Source organism: Tachypleus tridentatus, chromosome 10 (assembly GCF_004210375.1).
Source record: "Tachypleus tridentatus isolate NWPU-2018 chromosome 10, ASM421037v1, whole genome shotgun sequence".
Lineage (NCBI taxonomy): Eukaryota > Metazoa > Arthropoda > Merostomata > Xiphosura > Limulidae > Tachypleus > Tachypleus tridentatus.
The window spans coordinates 117,173,069-117,186,775 of NC_134834.1; the positions used below are offsets into that span (position 1 = coordinate 117,173,069).

The 13,707-nt window shown below is 34.0% G+C and overlaps 1 long non-coding RNA gene across 1 annotated transcript; it reads right to left on the reverse strand.

The window, feature by feature from the left end:
• Positions 1 to 5,786: 5,786 nt before the first annotated feature.
• On the reverse strand, positions 5,787 to 8,808 carry LOC143228191 (uncharacterized). Its single transcript, XR_013015250.1, has 3 exons — positions 8,582 to 8,808; positions 7,508 to 7,583; positions 5,787 to 5,969 (listed from the first exon to the last, which is right to left on the reverse strand). It is a non-coding gene; the product is annotated as an uncharacterized LOC143228191 (long non-coding RNA).
• Between the last annotated feature and the right edge of the window lie 4,899 nt (positions 8,809 to 13,707).

The following is a 13,707-nucleotide window of genomic DNA, read 5'->3' on the forward strand; positions in this document are numbered from 1 at the left end:
AATATACATAACACAACCGGACAAGCTAACTGTACACATATATATAACATACAATATGTACAATTGACAAGCTACAATTCAATAACTGAAATAACATTATATACATAACATAACTGACAAGCTAACTGTAACATTATTATATACATAATAATAACTGACAAGCTAACTGTAAATATATACATATAATACATAATATAACTGGACAAGCTAACTGTAACACATTATACACGTAATTACATAACAAATTGACAAAGCTAACTGTAACACATTATATACATACAATAATAACTGGGATAAAGCTAACTGTAACACATTATATACATAACAACAACTGACAAGCTAACTGTAATACATTATATACATAAATACAACTGGCATATAAGCTAACTGTACAATTAATATTATATACATAATACAACTGGACAAGCTAACTAAAATACATTATATAACATAACATAACAACTGACAAGCTAACTACAAAATTACACATTATATACATAACATACCAACACATGTAAGCATAACTACATGCATGTATATATACATAACATAACCTGACAAGCTAACTGTAAACACATTATATACATACATAACCACAAGCTTAACTGTAAAATACATTATATACATAACAGTAACTACAATCTAACTGTAACACATTATGGTATACATTATAACATAACAACTGACAAGCTAACTGTAACACATTATATACATAACATAACAACTGACAAGCTAACTGTAAATACATTATATACATAACATAACTGACAAGCTAACTGTACTATACATTATATACATAACATAACTGACAAGCTAACTAAAATACATTATATACATAACATAAATAACCAAGCTAACTGTAAATATTATATACATAACATAACAACTGGACAAGCTAACTGTAACACATTATATATATAATATAACTGGATAAATTAACTGTAACACATTATATACATAACACAACTGACAAGCTAACTGTAAATACATTATATACATAACACAACTGACAAGCTAACTGTAAATACATTATATACATAACACAACTGATAAGCTAACTGTAAATACTATTATATACATAACATAACAACTGACAAGCTAACTGTAAATAATATATATAACTAAGTAACTGGTAATACACAACTGACAAGCTAACTGTAAATACATTATATACATAACATAACTGACAAGCTAACTGTAACACATTATATACATAACATAACTGGACAAGCTAACTGTAAATACATTATATACATAACATAACTGACAAGCTAACTGTAACACATTATATACATAACATAACTGACAAGCTAACTGTAACACATTATATACATAACATAACTGGACAAGCTAACTGTAAATATTACATTATATACATAACATAACAACTGACAAGCTAACTGTAACACATTATATACATAACACAACTGACAAAGCTAACTGTAACATTACATATATAACATAAATATACCAAATGACAAGCTAACTGTAACACATTATATACATAACATAACAATACCCGCCGACAAGCTAACTCAACAAAAACATTATATACATAAAATACAACAACTGACAAGCTAACTGTACACATTATATACATGTAACATAACAACTGACAAGCTAACTAAATACATTATATACATAACATAACAACTGGACAAGCTAACTGTAACACATTATATACATAACATAACAAATACTATAACTGACAAGCTAACTGTAACCTGCTAATTAAGTATACATAACATAACAACTGACAAGCTAACTGTAACACATTATATACATAACACAACTGACAAGCTAACTGTAAAATACATTATATACATAATATAATCCTGACAAGCTAACTGTACACATTGGTATACATAACACAACAACTGACAAGCTAACTGTAAATACATTATATACATAACATAACAACTGACAAGCATAACATACAACAATAATAATTATATACATAACATAACAACTGGACAAGCTAACTCAAAATACATTATATACATAACAACTGGGACAAAGCTAACTGTTACATATTAATATAATATAACATAACAATTGACAAGCTAATCTAAATAACACATTATATACATACATAACATAACTGACAAGCTAACTTACGTATAACACATTATGGGTATACATATACATATACAACTGACAAGCTAACTGTGAACACATTATATACATAACATAACTGACAAGCTAACTGTAACACACATTATATACATAACATATACATCCGACAGGGCTAACTGTAACACATTATATACATAACATAAATTGATGCTAACTGTAAATTACATTATATACATAACATAACTGACAAGCTAACTAAATACATTATATACATAACATAACTGGACAAGCTAACTGTAACACATTATATATATAACATAATAACTGATATATACATAACTAAGCTAACTGTAATATTATATACATAACATAAATAAATAACTGGACAAGCTAACTAAATACATTATATACATAACATAACTGACAAGCTAACTGTAACACATTATACATTCTGATACTCATTGAATACAAGATTTATAATTTTCCTCAAACACACATTTTCCTTAATATATCTACTTAATTCATTGCTTTATGTGAAACTAATGCAAACAAAACAAGTCATATTTAACAACAGACAGAAACAAGTACCTGCCAATCTATTTTCTTCCATTTCTTCTACTTCAAGTTCACCTTTGTCACTCTTTCTTACCACACTGCCAAGACCTGCTTCGAGTTCACCAAGCAGACTTTGGAGTTTGGGATTGAAAGTCAGACTCCAGCGTTCATTCTTCAAAAGTACAGGGGCAAATATTTTCTGGACTGAGTGATAAAGAGCCTTTATGGGAGAGTCTATCATTGAAGTGATGAAAATATTGGAATGTAAGTTGTCTGGTGTAATCACATCTGGTTGGATTTTGAAGAATATTAATATTCTATCATCTGTTCCTTTAGGTTCAACCTGAATCAGAAAGAAAAGTTCCTTCGTTAATACACATACATTTGGAACACACACATCTATCAACCAAAACCAAGTTGTGAGAGTAATCAATTATTCAAAACACACTACGTTAATTTAAAATTTACCAAACAAATAAAGGTGTTACATATATCTATTATCTCTATATTTGACTATAAAATCCCAGTTACAAGTAATCTACAATAAATTGCATGAAATACACCCATATTTTATTAGCAGCAAATCTGCAGTATGTACTTAACGGACAGATTTATAATTTCAGAGCTCTACAGTTGACAAATAACCTGAGAGTTTCATAGTCACATAACTAATACTTTCATTGTGGAAGGTACTCTGTATGATAGTTGTATAGCTCATGGAATGGACTAACAGTTTATGAAATATAACTGAAGAATGTAGCAAATATCACAGTTGTATAGCTGAAGGAATGGACTAACAGTTTCTATGATGTAACTGAAGAATACAGTGAGTATCATAGTTATATGGCTGACAGAATGGACTAACAAATTCAGAGATGTAACTGAAGAATACAGTGAGTATCATAGTTGTATAGCTGAGGAAGTGGAGTAACAGTTTCTGAAATATAACTGAGGAATGTAGAAACTGTCATAGTTCTAGAGCTGATGGAATGGACTAACAGTTTCTAAGTTTTTAACAAAGAACTGTATTGAGTATTATAGTTGTAGAGCTGAGGAGATAGACCAAGAGTTTCAGAAATATAACTGTGGAATGTAGTGAGTATCATAGCTGAGGGAATGCACTAACAGTTTCAGAGATGTAACTGAGGAATGTAGAGAGTATCATAGTTATATAGCTAAGGGAATGGACTAATAGTTTCTAAGATGTAACTGAGAAATATAGTTAGTATCATAGATGCATAGCTGAGAGAAAGGACTAACAGTTTCAGAGATGCAAGTGAGCAATGTTGTGAGTATCACAGTTATATACAATCATGTGAAAAAGTTAGGACACCCTATGAAAGCCTGTGTATTTGTGTAACATTTTTGGATATATAGATATTTAATCTTAGTTTCAACAATACTGAGAGATTATAGGAATATAACTAAACAATTAAAACTGAAGAAAAGACTTTTCAAGATCTTCTGTAAATGTAATTCTACAAAAATGCATATTCTAACTGAGGAAAAAGTTAGGACACCCTACCTCCTAATAGCTAGTGTTACCCCCTTTGGCTTAAATAACTGCAGTGAGACTCTTCTTGTAGCCATCTACCAGTCTCTGACATTGGTCTGAAGAAAGTTTGCCCCACTCCTCATTGCAGAATTTTTTCAGCTGTGAGATGTTTGAGGGGTTTCTTGCATGTACAGCCCATTTCAAGTCACCCCACAGCATCTCAATAGGATTAAGATCTGGGCTTTGACTCGGCCATTCCACGACTCTCCATTTCTTAGTTTTTAAGGAGTCCTTGGTGGATTTACTGGTACGTTGTGGGTTATTGTCGTGTTGCAGGGTCCAGTTCCGCTTCAGCTTTAATTTTTGTACAGATGGTCTCACATGATCCTCAAGCACCCTCTGATACACAGTAGAATTCATGGTGGATTATATGATTGTGAGCTGTCCAGGTCCTGCTGCAGCAAAGCAGCCCCAAACCATGACACTTCCACCTCCATGCTTCATAGTTGGTATGAGGTTCTTTTCCTGCAATGCTGTATTTGGTTTATGCCAAACCTGTCCTCTGTTCTGGTGTCCAAATAATTCAAATTTAGACTCATCTGTCCAAAGAACATTATTCCAGAAGTCCTGGTCTTTGTCTACATTCTCTCTGGCAAACTTCAGTCTGGCCTTGATGTTTCTTTTAGAGAGCAAAGGTTCCCTCCTTGCACACCTCCCATGCAAGTTAAACTTGTGCAGTCTCTTTCTGATTGTAGAGGCATGTACTTTCATATCAACAGTAGCCAGAGCCTGCTGTAGGTCCTGTAATGACATGTTAGGGTGTTTGGAGACCTCTTGTGGCATCTTGCAATCTGCTCTCGGGAAGAACTTGCTTGGACCTGGGCATGTTTGAAGTTGTCTTGAAAGCCTTCCACATGTTGACTGTTTTCCGGACAGTGGAATGACTGATTTCAAAATCTTTTGGGACCTTTTTTATATCCTTTACCAGACTCATAAGCTGCTACAATTTTCTTTCTGAAGGCCTCAGACAGCTCTTCTGCTCTCACCATGGTGCTCACTCTCACTTCAACAGTCAGGAGCACACCAAACTAAATGTCTGAGGTTTAAATAGGGCAAGCCTCATTCACAATGCTGAGTAACGATCTTCTAATCACACGCACCTGGTGTGATACACCTGTTTGAGTTAAGCCACTTTATGTGGGTATAAATGTCTGGGTGTCCTAACTATTTCCTCAGTTAAAATATGCATTTTTGTCAAATTACATTTTACAGAAGATCTTGAAAAGTCTTTTCTTCAGTTTTAATTGTTCAGTTATATCCCTATAATCTCTCAGTATTGTTGAAATTGAGATTAAATATCCATATATCCAAAATGTTACAAAAATACACAGGCTTTCATTGGGTGTCCTAACTTTTTCACATGACTGTATTTTCAAGTGTAAACAAAGGTCAAAATCTAATGTCTTACATCTATACTAAGACTGTCAAAAATTTCTGATAACAGCTGAAGATAAAACTAAATATTCTTCTCACCTTATTCATGAAATGTATTTCTTTTTCCTCATTCTGTCCCTCTAGTTGTGTACTTAAAATATGGCAGTCTTGTTCATCTAAGAAACTATTCAACTCTTTGGCATTAAAAAAGTTGATTTGATGTGTTTTCATCTATCGACAGTGAGAAATAATCCCCTATAGATGTTAAAATAAAATCTTTCCTGCTATCTCCACTCAGCATATTTCTTTGTGGTAGTAAATGGACGGATTATAACAAAACTCTGGTTTACTGCTTTTTGTTTCCGTTATTAGCTAACATGTAGAAGATTACCAGTTTCTTCATCTATAGCTGAAAAAAGAAAGTCTACAATAAGTGAAAATTTATTTCATTATTTACATAATTATTACAAAAACCACTTTGAAATTAATAGAAAAATATTTCAGTTATAAATTTTCGATTTTAATGTACGGTTTCTGTGTGGATAAAAATATTTTTGTAAGATTGAGAAAAATTCAGTGTTGAGATTTAAAAAAAAACATAACCCATACAAAGTGGTAAATATTCATAATTATTAAGACTCTCAAACAAAACTATGTTTATCCATAGCCATTTACATTTGTATTCTAATTTTAGAGCCACATTGAAAATTTCTAATTGACTTTTGAGTAACCTAAAATTCATGCAATTGACTGGCTTGTTTTATACTAATACAATCATTATCAGATGCAGGAATTTCTAGTATTAGAAATTAAATATCAGTGAAATGATAAAAAAGTTTATATCTCATGCTAAATCTTAAATGATAACAATGCATATCTCTGTTTAATATCTGAGTAACATATAAACTACTGCTGAGGTATCACATAAAGTAGTATCATCATTGTGCAAAGCTACACGGGGCTATATGCACTAGCCACCCTAATTTAGCAGTGTAAGACTAGTGGGTATGCAACCAGTCCTCACCACCTATCAACAACTCATGGGCTACTCTTTTACCAACATATAGTAGGATTGACCATCACATCATAACACCCCATGGCTGAAAGAGTGAGCATTTATGGTGCAACAAAGATTCAAACCTGTTACCCTCAGATTTTAAGCCAAGCACCCTAACCACTTGGCCAAACCCGGCGTACCAATTGAAATGAACGGACAATTCATGAATTATACTATCTTCTAACTCAGGCGGACTCTTGGAATGGCAGTGTTCATGTCTGTTTCTAATCGCTACATAGATGATGTGTTGTGTCTTTCACTGACAACATAACAACTTGAAGACTATGTGAAGAAGGATAGACTGGAGTCACTGAACATGATATATAGTGTTCAAAACACTAAAAACAGGATTATATTAGCCTTTTACTTTCACATCTCTTGGACCCAGGAAAATGTCTCACCTCCACGATTACTCTCTAAATTTTGATATGGAAATCCAGTTCATAAATACAGTTTTGCAAAAATTTGACATTACCTTGATAAAGTATAAGATTCATACTTTGTGAAAAATTATGACTTGAATGAGGTAATCAAATGAAGCTGACCATTAGAATTTCTCTAATTTCTATAAATATTCAAAAAGTTTATTGAACAATGCTTCAATTGTGGGCAATTGCTCTATGTTCTTCTTTACATGAATTGTCATATTTATTTTGCGTTCAGACAAAATTGTTTTTTTTATATAAGTACGTCTTTCATGTTTTCCAATTGTTTTTGAAACTTTTTAGTCTCTTACATTCAACTGAAAAATTTATTTGACAATTGTTTTATTGGAATACAGCCATTTCTTTCTAACAAGACACCAACTTTATGCAACATGGCAAATTTTTTGCAACAATGTGTAATTTCTCATCTTAAAAAATACAAGCTATAATTACCAAATTACCTACCTAATTACTCTTGCTTCAAAACAAACACTCTTTTGAAGTAATTTTCCTTACACAAAGTTTTCACCTGGAAACAAACCTAAAATTGGAAACAAACTTTCAAGACGTCTTTAAAAATAAATAAAAAGGTAGACAATATACAAATAATATGAGTGAGACATTTTATATATCCCACATCTCCCACCCCCAAGTGCAGTTTCAGGATACTTTAAACTGATGTGAACCCTCCATTCCCTAAAAAACCTAAAATGTTCAATACAGCACTCCCTTGAAAGAATACAGAAAAACACACCTAATACTGCTAATCATTAGTGTGAATAACCAAGTGATATGAAATTTACCATTTATGTGTTAAATAACTGTTCCATATAGACAAATATATGCTGGCTGGGCATGTTACTGTTTCTGCTATTATGGAAAAAACTATAATAGTTAAGGAAATAAATTTATCTGATTATTACAGAGAAGAGTTGTAGTAGTTAAATGACATGCAACATTTAGCACTACTTCAGTACACCATCCAGGCAAAGTCTGCTTGTGTGGAGAGATTCTTGATATTACAGAAAATCTGTAACAGACTTGGAAATAATCTACTCTAATTATTGAATGTTATTTTAGCACCATAATTATGTCACACGTTCATGTAGCTTTCACACAATCCCTCCCATTAAATGTCAAAAACCTAGGACCTGGATAACAGTATTTCTATTATTCTTTTAATTTCAGTATTTAATTTCAGAAAGGAAATAACTTAGCCAAATGTGAAGATTTTGCTAAGTATAAGCTTTAAGTTACGATATAGCACAAAATTAAGACTGGTTTGTGTTTTTTAGCATGACTAAGAAAATGGCCATAACCAGCCACTAAACTTCGAGTTAACTTTCACACATTATTTACTTGCATTGCTTATTAAATTACAATATTAAAACATGATTACTAAGGCATGTTTTATGAAGTATTATAAATCTTTACAGTGCCACAACTTGTATTATAAAATTAAGTTACAACGTAAAATTAGTTCACAACTTTGGATTTTACATCTTACAAATTAATAATAATACCAACGGTAATGCTTACGGTGATAACATATAATCAACACTAAATAGTACTAGCACGAGCAATGTTACTATTTACTAATATAAATAATGTCATTGTCTCAATAACGCATAAGATTTCTTGTTCAATTATACTATTGATATTACTTTTTACACAAACATAATGGAATTTAGTTTAATTGTTGGAATAATATCGTATAAATTACAATTTCTTTAGTTTACGACTGCATAGCACTGACTGTCATTCAAATCCAGTGAGAATGAAATACATATAATTTTTCTGAATGGAATCTGAAACTAAACACTTAAAAAGCGCATGCGTTAAATTTTGTTTATAAGATGGTATACCACCTTCCTTTTCAAACGTATGTCAGCAAATATTTTAAAAAGAATCACTTAAAAGTTAGAGTTAGTAGGAATAAAGGCAATATTTCTATATTATAATGCTAGCCAAAGAATCCTAAGATTTAATCATCACTAATAATTTTTCGCCATATTATGATCCAAGCAAACGTTGTTCGCTCCTCTACGTAAAAATATTTTCTCAACCCTAACGAGCCGTTTTACATATATAGGCCCGGCATGGCCAAGCGTGTTAAGGCGTGCGACTCGTAATCTGAGGGTCGCGGGTTCGCATCCCCGTCGCGCCAAACATGTTTGCCCTTTCAGGCGTGGAAGCGTTGTAATGTAACGGTCAATCCCACTATTCGTTGGTAAAAAGTAGCCCAAGAGTTGGCGGTGGGTGGTGATGACTAGCTTCCTTCCCTCTAGTCTTGCACTGCTAAATTAGGGAAGGTTAGCACAGATAGTCCTCGAGTAGCTTTGTGCGAAATTCCAAAAACAAACAAAACAAACAATTTACATATATAATGCCAAATTTCTATAGTGAACACAAACCATAGTTTTCATCGTTTCAAAAATCGTTCTAAATAATATACAACAAAATATATAAACAAAGTTGTCTTTGTTTTCGATTTTTTTTTTTACCAGAAGAGGCACGAGAATTATTTGATTTGGCAAGGACCTGGCATGAAAAGAGTTAGTGTGCGTGTGTTTTTTATATAGCAAAGCCACATCGAGCTATCTACTGAGTCCACCGAGGAGAATCGAATCCCTGATTTTAGCGTTGTAAATCCGTAGATTTACTAGTGTACTAGCGCGATGCCCAGGGGTTAGAGTGCCTGTACTTAGGTCATGATTTGTTGCCACAAAACGCGCTCCTCACTTTGGAGTGAAATATGTTTTATAACTTGTTATTGCTGTTGTTAAACACAAAATGGATGAACAATGGATTAACTGTGCTGCTCCCACCGCGAATATCGAAACTCGATTTTCTCAGTATAAACTCATAGACGTACTAAAACGTGGCCTGGCATGGCCGAGCGCGTAAGGCGTGCGACTCGTAATCCGAGGGTCGCGGGTTCGCGCCCGCGTCGCGCTAAACATGCTCGCCCTCCCAGCCGTGGGGGGTGTATAATGTGACGGTCAATCCCACTATTCGTTGGTAAAAGAGTAGCCCAAGAGTTGGCGGTGGGTGGTGATGACTAGCTGCCTTCCCTCTAGTCTTACACTGCTAAATTAGGGACGGCTAGCACAGATAGCCCTCGAGTAGCTTTGTGCGAAATTCCAAAACAAACAAACAAACAAACAAACGTACTAAAACGTATCACCTATGTAAAACTGGTGGGAAATGTTATAAGAGTTAACACTGAAGTCCTACTATTCAGTCAGACAGAAGTAGCACAAAAGTTTGCAAAGGGTGTGGTTGACTAGCTTCGTTACCTATATAATACCACTTTAAAATTATTGAATGCAAGCTGATTTGATGATGGATCAATGATGAACGTTATAGAACCAGGAAATGTACTGATAACATAAACATTCTCTAAAATAGAGCTTGAGATCCAGTAGAGCTATATGGAGAACCTTGCTGTTCTGAAACCTGGGATTAGGACTTACCACTCATCAGAGATCCAGGGCTCTGAAAGACCTTGCCATGATGTGTAAGTAGAATTAAAGTCAGATCATGGCTTGAAAGTCGGGAAGCAAAGCAAAACAGATCATTTCATCAACATTTATAAGCACACAAAAGAGATTTGAAACATTTTCTGAAGCCTGCTATAGAATGGCTGAACTCCAAAACAGGCATTGCAATGTCTGGTTTTGAGATTAGACAATTTGGTCCCAAACGCCATTGAGTTTGAATTAAGAGCAGTTACGGAATTGCAAGACACTCATTACAAAATATTACCAAATGGTGTTTTGAGGTTTTACATAATTGAAAGCATAGCAATCCATCCAGCTCGAAATAAGAGTACCACTGAAATAAAACCACCAAAAACTTTACCACTTCTGTGAATGTTTTGCATCAGTTGTGTAGTAAAACTTGCTCTACAACGGCTTCAGAAGATCATAAAGATACCATTGCTGATGCCGCATCACCTATGTATGGAAGATCTTCCCTCCTTTACTGACGCAGTTTCTTTCATGATATATACGAAGTGATAACTTCACTTCAAGCCAGTTCCAACAGATGGATAACCAATAGCCGCAGCTGCAGTGACTCTGTCAGGACATCATCCATAGATACGATCTCAGTGAAACCAACTACTCAGGAAGAAAACCGACGACATCTAATACACCAAAATAATTAGTTAATGTACTTTTCCCATGGATAATTGACCTTTATGAGAGTGGAACACTGTTTAAAATCATCATGTACGAATGGCATCCGAAAAATTTGACAGTACTTGAAGAGATCTTAACAGGCCAATACCAGCCAGAATAGTTGTACCTTAGCTTTAATTGAACCTTCACAATAATATAAAAAGATTGGATGCTTCTATACAGCTGTGAAGACACTGGGTGCAAAGTAAAACATAGGAAAATAGTGGCTGTCCATGAGATAAAAGATATACTGTTGATGTAAAAGTGATCCATCGAAGAGTGTGGGATTTATACACAAAGTAACAAGTACATTTTGTTGCTTTTCATTCTCACTTCTGGCTGCTCCACCACTCAGAACATTGGGGCACTTCTGTGATGCAGTCCTAATGCTGTTGAGAAATTTTCAATCAGGTAATAATTAGAAGAGCAGCATTTAGAAATTTACGTGATGACGAGAAACCCACTTGAAGTAAAATATATTCTCAAGACAGCTGGTATGGGTATTAACACGTTAATTATAATAAAGTACAGAATAACGTTTCGACCTTCTTAGGCCATATTTAGATTAACATGCATAAGTTTTGTTTGTAGGATCCTCATGATAAATCACTCTCTGACAGTTACGCTCACACTGGTGGAAGACAAGCACTAGTTTATGAAGCACTTCAGGCAGATCATTGCTTGAAATAACTGGACTCCCGAATAGACGGCTCAACTGCTGGCTCTGAATTTGGGTGATCTATCTCTGGACTTGACTAAGTAACATTAAACTTGCGAGAAGTTGAAAACTGTTGCATCAAAGATTTGACCTGATGTAGGATAGAGCGACCTATTGAGTTAGATCGAAATTTGAAAGAAGGTATTCAGGAAAAGCTTGACAGCTTATGTGGAAGATATGTGCCATATGTATGATAAGACTTTTCATGTGATGGCCTCAGTGAATTGTGAACACATTCTTGCTAACAACTTCATGAAAATACTCCTGGTGAAACAGTATGGTATCATCTGGGTGTGAAATACCTTCTCATTCATACAGACACGGTTTCTGTCACAATTAGATTCAAAGTTGTAATTTTGAGTCAGAGACAGGAGTGGAAGGAACTTGTAGCAACAGATGCAGTGACTTCAACCTGTACCATTCTATCCAAGGTAGAAACCAACGGCGTGTCCATTCACAGCTTGTAAATACTGGCACTACAATACAATCATAATTTTCTTAGTGAACAAGCAAGATCACATGGGTGAAGTACATGATTTTCTTAGTGAACAAGCAAGATCACATGGGTGAAGTACATGATTTTCTTGTAAGGTGTTAGTTGTTTTTGGTATTTAAGGTCAAGTTTTTAACTGAAATGGCTGTCTAATTTTCAACAAACTAGGAATTTATATTAATAGAAGTGGCCTATCCGTCAACACCATTACATTTCAAAGCTTAAAACTATCTTTCCAATGTGTAGATATTACAAATCTCACTTTCTGTTCATGGAACAAACACTTTTCCTTAGTGACTCGATTCAGCTTACTTACTGTCGTCTATTTATTTGTTTTTCTTAGTGAATCGTGATACGTTAGATCCAGTATTTTGTTTTTCTTAATGAATCAGGTTACATCTGATCTAGTACTTTGGTTTTTCTTGGTGATACAGGTTCGGCTTAGTCTAGTGATTTGTTTTCTTTGTGAATCGGGCTGGGTTTGGTCGAGTGGTTTGATTTTCTTAATGAATCGGTCCGGATTTAGTTTATGTTTATACTCTTGTTTTATTTCAATGATATATTTCTGTTCATTTTAGTTCATGAAATAAAGCTTGACTTAATCTATGACCATTTTTTTTAATTACATCCATGTTCATTTTAGTTGATGAACTAGCATTTGACTCATAAAAACATCACACTTGTTACAGAGAAATGGAAAACAAAGGTAGACGCTAAACTCAAATTAGATGTAGATCAGTTTAATGTTTTTCTGAATGAAAGCGTAGTTTCAATATTTTCTGATTTATGTTGAAACAAAAATATAAATAACTCTGTTCAGTGTTCTTCCACACCCGGGGAATGTTGATCTCAGAGTTCATGGTTCGCATCACGCTACCGCTGATACGCGCTTTCAGTTTGGGAGTGTGGGTACGTTATGACACTAGCAGTGATATCCTGCTGATCGGCAAGAAAAGAGTGGACTAAGTGTTGACAACGGGTGCTGTTAAGTGTCAACTTTTCCTGTAGTTTATCTGCTGTTAAATAGCAGCTTTCTCTGCAGTTTATCTGCTGTTGAGTAGCAGGTTTGTCTGTAGTTTATCTGCTATTAAGTATCAATTTTCCATGTCGTTTATCTGCTGTTAAGTATCAACTTTCCCTGTATAGTATCTGCTGTTAAGTTTAAACTTTCCCTGTAGTTTATCCATTGTTGAGTAGCTTCTTTCCCTATCGTTTATCTGCTGTTACGTAGCAGCGTTTCCTTTAGGTTATCATATATCACTTTGGTTAT